The sequence below is a fragment of the Sinohyriopsis cumingii genome, chromosome 19 (genome assembly GCF_028554795.1).
Source record: "Sinohyriopsis cumingii isolate HCF-2022 chromosome 19, ASM2855479v2, whole genome shotgun sequence".
NCBI classification, from domain to species: Eukaryota; Metazoa; Mollusca; class Bivalvia; order Unionida; family Unionidae; genus Sinohyriopsis; species Sinohyriopsis cumingii.
This window is the reverse complement of record NC_142979.1, coordinates 24719802-24737232: the sequence shown is the minus strand read 5'-3', so window position 1 is coordinate 24737232 and position 17431 is coordinate 24719802. Positions and strand designations below refer to the sequence as shown.

Here is a 17431-nt window from a genome sequence, read left to right as displayed (position 1 = left end):
CGGATTTGTCTTGATCTATGTGCAAGGTTCGAGCCATGGTTGTGACAACACTGTACTGGTTTTGTTAATTTCAAGCTTAATTGAAGGTTGAACTTGAACCTTTGGTAAAGTATTACGTGTTTACTTGTTGATTTTGTTTGCTTGTTTGTTTTCAAAGTAGATAGTAATTCTGACACAGCTGGCTCGTCTGCTTATCCTTCGTCGATAACTTATTTTTATTTGTTTTTATTTTATACCTTTTATTATAAGTTTTGTTTTTTAACTCTGAAAATTGTTTCTATTGTTTGGTATTAGCTTTCCTGGGGATAACAGGAAGTTTTTGAACCGGTCTTGTAAATGATTTTTTATGTCTAACTCGGATTCTAAAAATGAACCTAGTATCATTATCGTTGGGATTAGCTAGCGAGTTTGTATTAACCCATTCCATTTCTGAGGTTCATTTGAAGTCTTTCGCTGGCACATCGCCCGACCAAGTAGTATTAACTGCATTACATAGCAAGAGATTTATAATTGTTTCATCGTAATTTGCATCAAATATTTTTCTAACCTTGCTATTATCAACACACAATTCGTGATATGCTTTTGTGTATCTGTTAGAAATCGTGCTAATTCGCGCTGTAGTTCCACTTTCGATCATGAAAAATACTCCATTTATCAGTAATCAGTTCAACGCCAGATATTCAATATTACCTTCACTAACCGATGTTATCAATACTTCTTTCTCTTCCGGGAATTCTATGGTGTTGTTTTCAAACTTCGATTGTAAAGCCTCTGTTTAATAAATCAACGCTTGACCCCACCGATTGAAAGAACGACCTCCTAGTTTCTAACCTCTCATTCATTTAAAAGATCCTAGAAAAAAGATGTTTTATCCCAATTTGTGTCTCTTCTGAATTCAAATAGTCCTTTTAGCAATGTACGGTCTGCAGATCACCCTTGTCATAGTACTGAAACTGCCCTTCAGAGAGCAGTTACGACCTCCTCTCTCCTTTGGGTAGTGGAAAGAGTAAGTCCTCACACTCCTTGACTTGTATGCGGCATTTGACATAATAGACCATGATATATTACTTAACAGTCTCCAGCATGTATTTAATATTCACGATATAACCTTACTATTCACTGTAGTTCAAGTCATACTTAGTCAACGAAACATTCCAGCTGCTTTGGCACATTCCTCGTTAACTTTTTAATACAATGTTTCGGATCTAGGCTAGCTATACAACAGACGCAAGAAAAGATCCTTACAAAAAGCATACAAGTGACAAGGCATATCCTATCTTTTTTAGCTGGTGATAGGAATGGCAAAAATATACTTACAGTTTTACATTCTGAATTTCTTCAAAATGTACTTTCTTAGTTCTGCAAATCCGAATTACATGAGCCATGTCATAGGTTCTCAATCTTGAATACACATTTCGATATTGTACTGTAATTTCGAATATAAGTACAATTACATCCTCCTTACTGCACTCAAAATGAAATAAGCATTAAATTCCATAGCGTCTTTTTGATAATTGTAACTGAAAGACTTCGTATTTTTCCCACATTATGATTTCAAACATTGAATGACAGAAACAGAAACACATTTGCAGATGTCAATACGCTTCTCCCTCGCTTCTTCAATCTGATGTATTTCATGTGGAATTGTCACAAATAAATCCAGTCCATACTCACGAAATTTCATAGAATCGAAAACAAATATTGAAATATATTAATTCCAGATCAAATGGAAAAGTTGTTGCAATGCGCATTCATTCACAATATGACTCCAAATTTCAATTTTAACTAGACACGCCATTTTCTTTCGGAAGTTTTGTCGACCGCGCGACTAAGTTCAAATTTATCTGGGCAGAGTTATGTGCGCAGTAATAATGTTGAAGTTGTGTAATGATGAATCTGTATTTAGTTTGGAATACGGCATACATTCAATTACTTTGTTTCTTGTAGCGTATTTTGTTAATATAATTAAGCAATAGGTAGAATTAAAAAAATGAGCATATAATTAAAAGGTTACTGCATTTGTATGGGAAAATATGAACTCGTTTTGTCGGATGGATATACTGCACTCCCAAGGTCGTTCATATTTTCCCATACAAATGCAGTAACCTATTAGTATTAATATAGGTTTGTTAACTGAATCGTCCTACTAAATAAATTCTTGAGCAACTTCTTCCAATCTCTATCATACACCACTTTTACTTTTTAAATATTCACGGTTTGGTACCAGGTCAACTGATTAGATATCTGTCTTGGTGCCAAGAAAATCTAATATATATCTGTTTTGGTACCAGTTATACAAATTCCATCTACTGAATATCTCAAAATCAATAAATTATTTAAGCCCGTCACAAACTAAGCAATTGCAGACTTGTTATCATCTATTTTAATTGATAATTTAGGATGCTTGAATTTGATTTATTAACTTTGTTTGTATTTGGTTTCAAAGCATTATGTATATCTATATTTTTGGTAACTTTTGGTATATGGCTATATCTAATTTTTGTCATTTGTATTCATGTTTGTAAATTGTACAGAATATCTTTAGTCAGAGTTTGCCTGCGTGTCTAGGGTCTGTTAAGATCGTAAATGTACATACCATCTATAAATAGATGCTTACGTATGTGTGGACAATCACATATAATATTTTTAATAATACAACTTAATGACGATTTGGGGTTAATTTCTCATTGGCTGATGGGTTTTGAGGGTTCTAGAAGAATTCACTAACTTCCCATTAGTTGGGCTTGGTCACATGAATATGTATTTTCGAGGTAAATTGAGTTGTATGATCTGTCACGTTGTCTATGTTGTGAAATGTAGTCGTAATAGAAGGTGTATATAAGGACGCAATTAGAGTGATTCCTTTCATGGAACCATCCTCATTTCCTGTGCTCCTATTGTAAGTCTGCATACGTGTTTTATGTCGTACTTAGATATTATTCGAGATTTAAAAAACATTTGTTTGGTCAGTTCAGTGAGAAAAGTAGTGCTCATTGTCTGACTATAATATTATCCTGGAATTATAGTAAATTATTCAAAGTAGTTCTGGACAGCGCCATCGTGAGAACGTCACTATTCTTGGTAGATCAGTACATTTCCGGTTTTGAAATTTATACGAAACTTTTAATTTTTTGTACTTTCAATGAACTTTTTCAGAATTAATTTGGATTCACTGCATAATATTTTAAGTTCCTCTCATATTTCCATTTATAACTTTGACAGTTAAATTATTTGTTAAGGTTTATAGAACTTATTGGTTTGCTTCTTTCTGTTACATCATTTGTGACCATTACAAGAGCATGAATATATTTGTGTATTGCATTATACTATTTGATAAACGGTCTCTGCAATACAACATACCAAAATAATTTCTAGACCACTTAGCATTTATTTTAAAAAAATTCTTCCATTTATCCTGCCATAAAATTTCAAAACCACTTTATAATTTGTGTTTTTGTAATTTACAGTGCAAACAGACTAGTATAGAACAGGCATATTCGAATGCCTGTGATTTAACTTTACTACTGTTCATCCCATTTCTCACTGCCATGCTTAATGAGTAAATAAATGCATCTGTCGCTGCTCCTACATAATTCTAATTTATTGGATTTGACTATTAAATAGTACATTAGAAAAAATGTAAATGTAAAAAATGTAAACAGTAAATCAGTTTGACCCCCAGCGATCCATTGAAGGCAACTGTCCCAAAGTTCCAGGCGATTGGGCGCCGTCGATATTTTCAAAGCCTTTCACCTTCACCTTCGTGTAACGGAACAGTTCTTCACAAAACTTAAATTTAGACCTGGGTAGTGGGATGGGGTGAGAGATGTTGGCAAATGACATAAAAACTGTTCCCTGAAGCAAATTAGGGGTGCAACTAAAGAAAGTTGCTCTTGGGCGCCTCAAAACCGCGTGTCGCAACTGTGCCACACGAACTTGGTTGTGGAATTAAATTATACTGGACCAGTAGTTAACACTGTTAATTCAAATAGTTCAACTATTCAGCTAGTGGAAAAAGAGATATTACTAGTTTAAATTTCTCTCGGTTACTATACTAGTTACTGATAGGTATCATTAAGCATCGCACTAAGGCTTCCCAAACCATCTGACTGTACAATTATTTGCAGTAGGATAATTATTTCAGACGCTAATGTTACATAATTGTACTAAAATATCGAAGCACTTGCTTTCTGACTTAATCAACATACAAGCATCTGGTAATTAACACCCACCGAGTCTTTCTGCATTACATCAGGCGCAATTAAGTACAGCACGTGCGGGTTCATACATCTATTAAAAAGTGTAATGTAATGGCTGTTAATTCATTGGAAGAATCCCAGTTTCAGATATAAAATAATGCTGAATCAAAACGTTGGATATGCTCAGATCATACAGCAACTTAATAAACTTTCCATATTATCATACTGATTATTGGATAATGATGGTAAAGTAAACTCAAACCATCGAACAGAGAGAGAGAGAGAGAGAGAGAGAGAGAGAGAGAGAGAGTAGTAATGTTAATTAAAGCAGAATAATGCCTTAGATCAACTGTAAATATATTAAAATATTTTAATTACCTCTCGTTAGTTCGTCTTTTCGCTTAGTTTCTATTGCACACTAATTTCCATACGCCGGTACGTGAATGCCTGAGCGTTCTGTGTGTACGAGAAGCTAACGTGCTTTTGTAGTGCTCTACTTTCTTCATAAAAATAATCTTTCGTGTTTAAGTCATAAGAGTGTCTTATATTAATCTAATTAATGTGAATAAAAACAGAAACTTTAAAAAGAAAACGATCAACATATGATTGTGAACAACAAGCAAAGGCTTAGAACTACATTTTGTAGCGGACACACTCGCAGAGAGAGACCGCCGTTTGGACATTTTCATATTTAATTAATCATACTAGAATTTTAGAACATTATAATAGGTTTAAGAAACAACAACAACAATAACTTATTAATTAAATACGTTACAGTATGTGTGCCTCCTAACCGACAAAAATTTATCTTATCATGTCGACAGGCTATTGCAGCAATGTATCATCGATATTATGTACAGTGAAGATAAATCACAAGGAAAGTGTAAACATATCGCTGTGAGGAGCCATATTCTTGTAGGTTACTTGGTGCAAGTTTAGTTTTAAGGTTTTTATCCAACCCAAATTGTTTTTCTCTCTCACTCCATATTTATACGTATGTTACCCCTTGTGCATGATAGGGCAGAGGAGAAAGAAAAAAAGAAGAAAAAGAATTCCGATGAAATTTTTTACCATGTTAAATTCATTTATAAAACGGAGACTATTAATACTTTGTATTGTTATGTTCTTACGTCATTAATGACTAATGAGTGAAAACTCATCATTGATCTATAGGCCTACAGTTAAAAGAATGTTTATATATTCGTATTATTGTGCCATGGGTTGATCACAATTTGATATACCAATAGGTTTAAGAAACAACCAGAACAACTTTTTAAATACGTTACAGCATGTGTGCCTCCTAACTCATTAAAGAGTCAAAAGCGCTCAGGCTAATTAGATACTAGTTTCGGACTGTTCGTTTTCAGTTTATCGCATATATATATATATATATATATATATATATATATATATATATATATATATATATATATATATATATATATATATATATATATATATATATAAAAGTGTGTGTGTGTGTGTGTGTGTGCCATTATGTATATTGTATATATATGCGATTATCGTATGTCCGGATAAGTATGCCATTATGCTATGTACCCCGTATATTCATTTGTATTAGGTAATACTGTACTTGAGCCGAATGGCTAATAATAGAAAACGAATACATTTCATTGTATTGAGATAAAGCGACTTGGACGTATCATAGTGGACAATATCCAATAGAAATTGTAAATTATTTTCTGATATATTTCTGTGCTTTTTAAAAAAACTGACTTTTTGTGAATCCACTATGACACATACTGCATTACTTTAAAACCTCTCGAGATTCTTTAATGGGAAAGTGTATTCACGACTATACTTTGACATAGTTAAATTTACAAACTTAAGCTTTGTTTTGAGTTACACACCTCCAGGATCCTTACGGGCTCCTTAACTAAGGACCTTTGTAATGTTGTTTCTACCATTTATTTTTATTCGGTGATAGGGGCTGTGATTAATGGGGACAAAAATTCCTTTGCTTGTATAAAGATACGATTTCACACCAGGATTCCCAAAATTAGAGTAAAATCGGGAACATTTGTTTCCTATTTAGCTGTTGGTACGTACTCAAGGCCGTAGAGAGCGATCACGGGCCCTGGGGTAAGAAACACCTGGGCCTCTTCTAGTTCTTGTTCAAATACATATTTTCTATTATAAATTTAAAAAGTGTTGTTCGACTCGTGCCCCTTTAGGGGGCCCGGGCACTGAGGATATATATCCGGTTGTCCCCCTCTTGTCGGCCCTGTTGGTACTTGTTAATATGCTAAGATTTGTAAACTCGAGACTTGTGGTGATACTGGACAGCAATAGCGTAGAAATATATATTAGTATAATCTCTTTAAATTCAGACCTGTGTCCAAATTTTGCCCATTTGAGTAATGTTTCACTTATACCACGTCTTCGCTTGGCAAGATTCCGAACTTTTAACCCTGTCTACACCTTCGTCGATAGATCAGATATTTAAGTTTTTGTTCTGTCGACATCTATGGGATTTCATAGCTGCCTCACTTAGTATGTAATGCCAACTAACGAATAACCTGTCACAGCGGTGCTTTGTACACGAGACAAAAATGGTGGAGGCAATTGATTTCAAAAGGATACTTTGTAAGTTTAACATCGAAAGTATGACTGCGTACAATAGAGAAGCCATTACATGTGTATTTGAGGGAAACAATGGACTTGAATAGACTAAGACAGCAATAGAAAATTGATTATTTATGAGTCCAATCCAGTTCTGTACGATCCAATGAAATTAACAGACCCGAAGGTGAAGAGAGGGTTCACATATTGGAACCTTGGCTAGCGAAGATGATTATGCCAATGCACATGATTGCAACGATTGAAATCATTTCAGATTTCTTCTGCTCAGTGAGATTGCTACATAACGACGACTTTTGATAGACATACAAACAACTTAATTCTGCCTATTTCAAGACATGTTCAAGTTTGGGTAAAGGCCATGGACCGTCAATACCCTCTTCCACAAACTTGGAGCATTGGTTTCAGAGAGCAGATTTTCCGTTCGGGTATTAAGAAGTGATTCCTCATTCTCTTACGGTGAAAACTCAATCCTTATCATTGTTGCATTAAGTTTAGGACCTTATTTTGCAACACCAACCTTACTATACATGTAAATGATGATCTAAAGGTATTATTGAAGTTTTATTAGTGATTTTCTTTAACAAGTTCATTGTTTCTGGATAGTATTTAAATAGAGCTGCTTAAATTTTCTATGAAAATATATATTCAAATTGCACAAAGTAAAATATATGGTGGATAAATACACATACTATAACTGGAACGATCATTTTATTTATTTAATTACTTTTACCCTCATTTCCCGAAGTCGAAAACTTGGGAGTAATGCCTTCTTGTGCAATAGTGTTCGCACATCCCGTTTGTTTTTATCCTCCCGTATTTTTTTATTAAAAAAACATCAAGGATATAAGAGACACAAAAAAACATAGTCATTTCATTTATCAATTTATAATTTCTAACCTGGTTCTCGCAAGGGAATCCCTAGCACAACCGTTTTCAAAGAAAAGGGAAGCTCTCGGTGTGAACAAGTAGAACATACTGCTCACTGTCTTTTTATGGTTTCTAAAACAGTAGATTTCAGTTTAAACTGTATCATCTGCGTCCAATATTTATAATATCTAGTTTTAATATTTCTTAAACAAACTGAACAATTAAACGCAGGAAGTTCTGTATACGTGTCTTCAAAGAGATTTAACTCCAAAATTACAAAATGACAGAATATCAAAGATAGAGAACTACATCACATCTGTTGCTTACAAATATACTCTCCCAAGCTAATAAGGTAACCGTGTCAGTAAAGAAACTTCCGTTTGATTCCAAATTACAAATTCATGATTGAAGCAACGAAGTTTCGTACATTTCTCCCAAGCTAATAAGGTAACCGTGTCGGTAAAGAAACTTCCGTTTGATTCCAAATTACAAATTCATGATTGAAGCAACGAAGTTTCTTACATTTTTTAATCTCCTTAATGCCTTTTGTTTTAACATCGGAAGAGGAGCACAAACAAAAGGGATGGTGTGTGAATACTATAGTCTATGTACAACATGTATTATTGGAGAAAATATTTTTTCCTTAGCTTTTGCGATGTAGGCCTAGTCTTTAGTTTGCTAAAAAGGACAAATGTATCTGCTTAACAGGACAATGTATTTATTTTGGTTGTTTGTTTTCACCTATAGTTGCTGGTTTTTATGGACCTCAACAATGCAACAGGTGATACAACACTCAAAATAAAATCAATTTTATTATTTATAAAACTTTATCAAAAGCTAAAAGCAAAGCATTTTTTAAAACTAAAACAGGGGGACAACTTGTGAATACCATCAACAGAAAATATTTTTTAAGCAAAAAACGAAGAAGTTGTCGTTGATATTTCAACAACAAAAAGTCCAGCACGAGTCTCCTCAAAAGATGCAAAATGAAAAGGCCTTTTAAAAAAATGCAGTTATCGTGACTGCTGTAACTGGCACATTTGCTGAAATTTGCAGGAACGAACAGAATATGGAAGATTAAGTTGAAATACAACTGCAAGTGGGGACAGGCAATAAAGCCGGCTCCAACGATGACAAAAATTAATGAAAGATTGTTAACTAATTTCTCAAGTCTAATAATCTAATTTTTAATTTATCTTCTTCAAGTACGCATTTAATAGGTTAATATGTGACTGAAGTCGCATTGCATTCCAGAAGTAATACATTAAATTGCAAGGGATGTATATGACGAGGACGTAAGCGTTAGGTACGGACCATCTGTCTCATAAGGCTGTTTCTAGCAGGTTACTGACATACAATCACTCTCTGCCAATAAATTTCTCGCCTCGGCTCTCATCTTCCTATCATATGACAAAAGCCATTCTCATAACTTGTGTAATCCATTACTTAACATAATAAATCCCAGTATTGTTCTTACAGCGTTGAAGACATGTGTCACTTTAGTTATTTATGAATGTAGGCGTGTAGGTAGTTTTTAAAAAAGCGGTGGCCTGTTCTTAACGGACAGAAGAATGAGTCAGCTTCTAAGTTGTCCACTTCAAGCAAATTGTATCATTTATAAATATACATAAAACGTGTGTTTGTAGAAAGACAATTTTTTTTATGAACGACCGCTGTAGAACATAATGTTTTCTTTCAAGACAAACGCTGTCAGAAATAATTTTGTTGAAACTAGCCATGAATAGCTTAATTCTAAATAGAGCAAACTCTTTTAAAATTAGCAGTTTGTTATTATTATTATCTTGGTAAGAAAATACAGTTGAAAGATCGATTCTATATCCTCCTATTTCCTACTTTAATATCGAAGAATAGGATAAAACCAATATATATATATATATATATATATATATATATATATATATATATATATATATATATATATATATGTATATATATATGTATATATATATATGTATATGTATATGTGTATATATATATATATATATATATATATATATATATATATATATATATATATATATATATATATATATATATATATATATATATATATATATATATAAGAGCGGCCTCACATGTTGGGAATTGTTTCCTTCTGATCTCTGAACTTTATTCGGGCTACGCAGAACTCTAAATAAATACAAGTTTTGCACAGATTTGCATATTCCATAGTTTGCTTTTCATTAAAATCATTCCAAATGTAAACCCATTAAGCCCATTTCTTTAGGAATTAACCCTGGCCCTAGCATAGCTGGTACATTAAAAAAAGAAGTGCTAAACAGTTGCAAGCGCACTGAGGAAAATTTTGTTGTTGTTGTAGTGTTTAACGCCATTTTCAACACAATATGGGCTATACATGGCGGCCAGTATAACTGGCGGAGGAAGAACCCTGGAAAACCCCGGGAAGAACCACCGACCCACGAGAAGCTACTGGCAAGCTTTCTCACGTACCAACATTAGCTGAGCCTGAGACTCGAACCCACGCAGACAGAGGTGAGATGGAAAGGTGACCACTCGGCCACTCACGGCCCCTGAGGAAAATGTAACAGATGATTGCGAAATAAGTTATAAAATTCAGGATGCTTTTTAAGTTACACAGTTGACATTAGAAAATGGAAAGTTTCCTATCTCGATACGAAAATATATTATTTAATTTAATCAAATCATTCTGGTGACATTTCTCGAAACTATTTAATTAAGTAACATTTAGAATCTCACGTCCCAAATTTTTGCATATCTCTGCCGTAGACAGGAAAATATGCCTTTATGACTGAGTCCTTGGTATTAGATAATTAAAATAATTGTAACTTGTACTGCATATAATTACGATGGTATTATATAATTCAAGTAATTATATCAAGTATTATATATAAATACCCGTTCATGATTTATGATTTTGTTTATGTTTTGACAGTTATTCCCCACCTAGTTCATTATATAAAACACTAATTCAACTTGTATCGACATGGCCATGTAACAGTTTTCGAATTATGTAAAAGATTGAACGACAATATAATATTGTCCAATTAATAGCAAATAACAATATGCCAATCGTTTTTTCTATTATTATATTTTATTTTTACGTGTTGTTTGTTTATTCATTTATGTAAGTTATTTGTCGAGAATACCATCCTGTTACGTATAATTTAATAAACTGACTAATGTCTGCCAAAAATAATGGAATAATTAATGACGGAAAATGTGTTTATCTTGCATTTTACAATAGAAACAATTTTATGCATAATTAAATGTAATCAGTTTGGCAATATTGAAATTTGTAATCTCTAATGCGTCCCATTAGTATGATTTTTTTTTAGTTTTAAGAAGATATGTTACTTTTTTTGTTGTTGCTGTTGCTTTTCTTTAATGAGGTAAAATAAAAACCAAAATGATCATATTGTTCTTCCATAAAGTTCTCTTCTCTTCTGTTCATCCTCAGATGATTTTTTAAAAAATTATCTTCCTTTAGGTTATGAGGGTTTACATTACTGTGTATATTAAAAACAAATAGTATTTTCAATTGTTTCCTTGCACTTCATCGTTGTAACTTCCATCAGAGATCCTGTTGTCTTAGTCGTTAACAAAGATTATTTAAACTGACTGATTAACTTACTATATATTTTCTAAGTATTACAGTCAATATAAATTATTATTTTACAAGATACTTGGGCATCAAAATGGTCACTATAGTGTGTGACAATCCTGTCTATACTGCCGCTTATACTGTTTGTCCCGTCATGCATGACAGAAAGACGTTCGACAGCAAGTGTATTGCTTCATTATAACGTACTTCATTGGGTCACACCTAATGTATGCAATTATTCGTTTTTTTATGACCAACTTAACGACCATATTATCATCCTCATTCACAGCTCTGTAGTTAGTGTTGCACGTTTGACGAACTTTACACTACGATACACTAATTAGGTAAGTAATTCTTAATACTTATTCTTTACATATATCTCTTTACACTAATTGCCACAGTGTTGTACCTTAAGCCTAAAATTTGGAAGACTATAATTTGAAAATGAATGCAACTTATACATGTATCAGACGTCGTAGATTTAAACTGGAAATAGCTTCTTTTCTGTTTCTAAAAAATGATATTGTATTTCATCACCACTTTCACGGGGTTCTGTTTCTAAAAAATGATATTGTATTTCATCACCACTTTCACGGACTTCGTGTGTTTTAAATAAATTTAATGACCATCAAATATTAGATAAATCTGTGTTGTTACCGCCAGTCACATCCGACACACCGATTTTTGTACGGGACCTCGGGTAACCGAGTGGTCTAGCCCGCCCATACCGATCTCGGCAATCTAATTTCACTCCGCGTGGGTTCGGGTCTCGAGCTCGGCCTATGTGGATATGTGAGATATCTTGCCAGTATCTTCCCGGGAATTATACTTCAACACATAAATATAGCATGGTATGAAAATAATCTAGTGTTACCACCAGTCATATCCGACGCAACTATTATAGTATAATTTGTACTTCAATACGTAAATACAGGATAGTATTAAACGAAACTATATTGTTCCCACTCGTCACCTATTATGGTAAAAGTTAAGGAAATTAATACATTTATTATTTAGCATTTATGTAAATGCATACAAACATTAGTAATTGATAAAAAAAATGAAAACATCACATTAACCACCAACATCATCGTCGTCGTTGCAAAAAAAATCATAATTATTGTATACCCTGTCGTATAGATTCGAGCATAATAAAAATACACTGTTCATGATAAAACGAGACAAAAAAGTCGGGAATGAATCATTATACTCATATTTTACAACATATTTTAACGCATACACACACACAGACACACACACACACACACACACACACATACATTCATACATACATACATAGATACATACATACATTCATACATACATACATACATACATACATACATACATACATACATACATACATACATAGAAAGAATGATAATTACATATCCATTAAAACCTTCCGTTTTATATGGATTTGTTTTCTGTAATGAAAGATCGAGCTATCGTTGTGCCACATTAGAAAACATGATCACACGCAGGTTGAAATACGAGAAACTCCTTTCGCCAGAAAGGTGTATGTAAGTCAAATAATAAAACAATAATACAATGAAAGTGGTTTTTAATTGGTGAACCCCGTGAGCAGCCTGGATTATCAGTACAATTAATAAGATATCAAAGTTAAAGAGTTCTTCATTCATGTCGCAAGCGGGTGGGTAGGATATTACTCACGACGATTACCACATTCATAAAATGCTGCCGTTTTATTAAGAGACATGTTTCATGATTGTTTCAATATTCTGACGGATGCTTCTTTCCTAGTTGCTTGTTAAAGATTTGTTCACGTGATAGTGGTCAATGGTGGAGCATCTTGGTTGGGGGCTGTTCTACTCCGCATGTTCTACAAACGTGTAGTTTCTATAATGATGAAGTGATATTTCTAACTAGATAATTGTCGCATTGTTTCAACCGCTCAGCTGGAAAGTTGCTTTGGCTGTGTTTACACAGTAATGTTTTAACACATTTCTACCTAGCTTATGGTGAAAACTTAGATATAAAACGAGACATAAAACGGAATGACACTGTGCCGACAGTCCCATAATTAGGAAGGCTGTCCTATATTGATTGACTTTTTAGGCATATATTTAATTTTTCCAAGAAATTCTTCTAGCATGCCACGATATTTAATCACGATATCAACAGATGAGCTGATCTTGTTCCAAAACTTTACTTGAACTCAAGGGTTCAAAAACACCCCAATTTAAAATACAATGTTTCATCTACGTATATTTAAATAAGTTATATAAAACTAAATTTTGATATTGTGGGCAAACTTAACCGCTCCTGTAGAATAAAACTACGTAAAAGAAATGTTGTGAACACCGCAGAGGCGATTGACATCAATAACAAATTTAAAAAATCTGGAAAAAATCAGGCACTACAGAACATGCAACGTAAAGTGTAAACAATTACCACTCAATCACGGTTTGTTTGTTTGTTTTCTTGTTTGGGGAAGAATGCAAGTTTGCGGTTAAAATATATTCCAATTATACTGCACCCGTAAAAAAAAATATGCGGACGTAGTTAAATTAGCGTTACTGACGGAACAACCACTAAATAGCAAAGAATGCAGGATAATCTTAAGCCCGTTGTTTGCGTCATTCAGCTTACCACTGCACTATCCGGTTCTTGTTTATTTTAGATCCCACGGTTTTCGATACCGAAGTTGAAAACCTTACGTCATAATCGGATCATAAGAATATTAAATATACGTTCATAGGTAAATATAGTTCTAAGTTTTGTATTTCCTCGATAACGAACTAACACGGGCAAAGTTGCCACATTTGTAAAACATATGTCTATTTTTGGATACAATAAAATGTGCAAACATGTATTATAAATTATAAATAAAGATTAACATAGACATGCTTCTCCAGGATAAAGCTGTTTGTGAACTCTTATATCCCACTCGAACCCAAACATACTGAGGTTCAAATATGATCGTAATATTTTCTGCCCTTACTGACGAAGTTTGGACATGTTTTCATAAAAGCCACGCGAGGTCTTTACCTTAGCTCCTGCGAATCATATCCAGTAATTCAGAATTGAGATTAAAAAGATCGCCCATAAAGAACACGCACGCACGCACACACACACACACACATGTATATATATATATATATATATATATATATATATATATATATATATATATATATATATATATATATATATATATATATATATATATATAAATAATAAAATTGCTTTTAAAGTGTTGCTAGAGAGCAATTTGATATACCATAACTGTTATTATATTACACACACACACACACACACACACACACATATATATATATATATATATATATATATATATATATATATATATATATATATATATATATATATATATATATATATATATATATATATATAATAATAATAATAATAATAATAATAATAATAAAATTGCTTTTAAAGTGTTGCTAGAGAGCAATTTGATATACCATAACTGTTATTATATCAAACTGTGATCCGCCCATGGCGCATGAATACGCATAGATGAATATTTTTTTCAATATTAGGTTATGTTTCAACAGTAAGCCATCGCTTTTATAGTGTGTAAGTCTCAGATGAATTTCCACTGATTAATCATTAGAGATGCAATAAAATAACGATAACAAAATAATAATAATCCCTGTTTTTTAAATGACTAAATGAATTAACTCTCTCTCTCTCTGTCTCTCTCCCTATATATATATATATATATATATATATATATATATATATATATATATATATATATATATATATATGTATGTGTGTCTGTGTGTGTGTGTGTGTGTGTGTGTGTGTGTGTGTGTGTGCTGTATCACTGATATGCATAGAGAGAGAGAGTATTATTATACAGGCTAGATAACTTTTAATGAGTAACCGTAACAAACAACCCTCCTTATAGCTCATCGACCATGCTGACATCCTCCAAATAAAAGATGTAACATTGTCGCTTGTATAAAATATTCGTGCGTAGCAGACGCCCCCGCATATTGGCCCAGCCATTAACTCTCATCTAATATACAGTCAATCCTAATTTGATTACGTGAACGTAGGCATATAGAAATTACTATAGACATGTACCAATATACACCAGACAAAGCGGGAAGTGCTATCCCTAGGTTCTACAAAACAGGCAAACAAAGTGCTAACAACCGGTAAACGGCTAGAAACCTGGAAATTTTTTTAAACTTCACTCCCTTAACAACATGCGTATGGTATTTTACAATGAATCTTAACTATTATTGTTTTGGTTGGAAGGTGTGAAGCCTTGAGGTTAATAAATGCTTTATCTGTCATGAAGTGCAGATGATATTCACGCGTGTTTTCTCCGTCATCAACAAAACCAACATCTAGTATCCGGTATCTATCTATTACGGAATGCATGGAGATTTATCTTACAGGTATTATTTGATCGTGTACAGGGTTTCATTGGCTTTGGCTTTGTAGGTTTAACACTCTATCTATCTATCTATTTATCTATATATATATATATATATATATATATATATATATATATATATATATATATATATATATATATATATATATATATATATATATATATATAATTTTCAGTATAACCATCCAGAAAGTAATTATCTTTCTTTATTCACCATACCTGTGGATTTTCCAATTTCCGTGGAGACGCCCAAGAAACAGAATTTAGCACCGAGGAATTAAGTCTACCCTGCCATCGTTTTATTCTCTCTACCTGCTTTCATCTTTTTTTCCATTTAATTCGAACATAATACTTATCAGTTCAATACAATTTCATTCACCGAAATTATCGATTACAGTTCAATAGGTAACCGCTAAAACTGGAATGGCAGGAAAATCTATTCTGAATTGGTCATCGAAATGGTTCATGCGTTCACGAGACATACATATCCGTGTTTCCAACCCAAAGACAGCGACGAATAATTCCAATTGGCTTTGGCTTTGTAGGTTTAACACTATTTTTCAGCACATGATTTGGTCATCGAAAATGTTCATGCGTTTTCGAGACATGCGGATCCGTGTTTCCAAGCCAAAGACATCGAGGAATAATTCCAATTTTCATTGGCTTTATAGGTTTAGCACTATTTTTCAGCACATGATAGGCTATGCATGGAGGCCAGCATATCTGGCAGAGGAAAAACCACCAGTTGGAACCACCGATCCAGGGGAAGCTACTGGCAAGCTTTCTCACATGCCCACTCTGGCTTAGTCGAGACTCGAATTCACGTGGCGATAAGTGATATGTATGAGTGATCTGTGAAGGCGAGCGTCTAGACCGCACACACAACGAATAATATCAAATGCAGATATGTAAACAACATATCTAGTTGTATACTGCTTAGTTATGATGTAACCAAAACAAAGAATCTTGTACTGATAAATCCGAAAGGTAGAAAAACTGTATGCTTGAACTATTTACATTCTTGCAAATCAGGTATTCCAATTTGGCAGGACAACTACTTTGCTTTTGAATGTTACCGTAGGTAACATTTTAATATTTACTATGTTTAGAACTGTAACATGTCGTCCCGATTTTCTATTTACGCTTTTTCTATGGCATGATCCAAGATTTTCTGTAATATGTCCGCTTCAGTAAGTGTTGACATTTCTTGGATCGTTTCTCGAATATCTCTTCGCTAGAGCAGGTTCTTTTCACACTTCGTTCCCGACAGCTGGATGGGAGCAAGTATAACATACATTTGTGTGGAATATATATATATATATATATATATATATATATATATATATATATATATATATATATATATATATATATATATATATATATATATATATATATATATATATATATTTCGGTCTTTAATATTATTGTGCTATCCTACTACCAGTAATATGTTGCCTATTTTTGGCGCATATTTTCGATATATATATATATATATGTATATGTATATGTATGTATATATATATATATATATATATATATATATATATATATATATATATATATATATATATATATATATATATATATATATATATATATATATATATATATATATATATATCTGTGTGTGTGTATTTGGAAAGGTTAGGGCAGGGATCGGCAACCTATTGTACATAGCGTGCCACTTTTTCCCGGATTAATTACAAAATGATCGAGCGTGAGCCACCGTTAAGAGAGTAACACTGTTAAAAC

General features: G+C 32.9%; 1 protein-coding gene across 2 annotated transcripts in view; it reads left to right on the top strand.

Moving 5' to 3' along the window:
• The first annotated feature begins 11461 nt into the window (after window positions 1–11461).
• The window catches only part of LOC149775301 (matrilin-1-like), a 44341-nt gene continuing 38371 nt past the window's right edge, over window positions 11462–17431 (top strand). Inside the window, exon 1 of one of the 2 annotated variants that reach the window (XM_089943134.1) lies at window positions 11462–11618. The gene's annotated coding sequence lies outside the window, so the exon portion shown is untranslated. The remainder of the gene's footprint in view (window positions 11619–17431) is intronic. The other variant, XM_089943135.1, reaches the window with a different exon arrangement.